At 43.5% G+C, this 874-nt stretch overlaps 1 protein-coding gene across 6 annotated transcripts in view; it reads left to right on the top strand.

The window, feature by feature from the left end:
* SLC14A1 (solute carrier family 14 (urea transporter), member 1 (Kidd blood group)) overlaps positions 1-874 on the top strand; it is a 57033-nt gene that overhangs the window by 44083 nt on the left and 12076 nt on the right. The gene's annotated exons all lie outside the window — the stretch shown is intronic.

Below are 874 nucleotides of genomic sequence, written 5' to 3'. Positions count from 1 at the left end.
GACTTTATTTTTCTGGGCTCCAAAATCACTACAGATGGTGACTGCAGCCATGAAATTAAAAGACACTTACTCCTTGAAAGGAAAGTTATGACCAACCTAGATAGTATATTCAAAAGCAGAGACATTACTTTGCCAACAAAGGTTCATCTAGTCAAGGCTATGGTTTTTCCTGTGGTCATGTATGGATGTGAGAGTTGGACTGTGAAGAAGGCTGAGCACCGACGAATTGATGCTTTTGAACTGTGGTGTTGGAGAAGACTCTTGAGAGTCCCTTGGCCTGCAGGGAGATCCAACCAGTCCATTCTAAAGGAGATCAGCCCTGGGATTTCTTTGGAAGGAATGATGCTAAAGCTGAAACTCCAGTCCTTTGGCCACCTCATGCGAAGAGTTGACTCATTGGAAAAGACTCTGATGCTGGGAGGGATTGGGGGCAGGAGGAGAAGGGGACGACAGAGGATGAGATGGCTGGATGGCATCACTGACTCGATGGACGTGAGTCTCAGTGAACTCTGGGAGTTGGTGATGGACAGGGAGGCCTGTCGTGCTGCGATTCATGGGATCGCAAAGAGTTGGACACGACTGAGTGACTGATCTGATCTGATAATGAGTGATGATGAGCATCTTTTCATGTGTTTTTTAGCCATCGGTATGTCTTCTTTGGAGAAATGTCTGTTTAGTTCTTTAAAATGGATTAAAGATCTAAACGTAAGACCAGAAACTATAAAACTCCTAGAGGAGAACATAGGCAAAACACCCTCCAACATAAATCACAGCAGGTTCCTCTATGACCCACCTCCCAGAATATTGGAAATAAAAGCAAAAATAAACAAATGGGACCTAATTAAAATTAAAAGTTTCTGCACAACAAAGGAAA

This window comes from Bison bison, unplaced genomic scaffold (genome assembly GCF_000754665.1).
Source record: "Bison bison bison isolate TAMUID 2011002044 unplaced genomic scaffold, Bison_UMD1.0 scf7180017864170, whole genome shotgun sequence".
NCBI lineage: Eukaryota > Metazoa > Chordata > Mammalia > Artiodactyla > Bovidae > Bison > Bison bison.
This window is presented reverse-complemented; position numbering and strand designations above follow the sequence as displayed.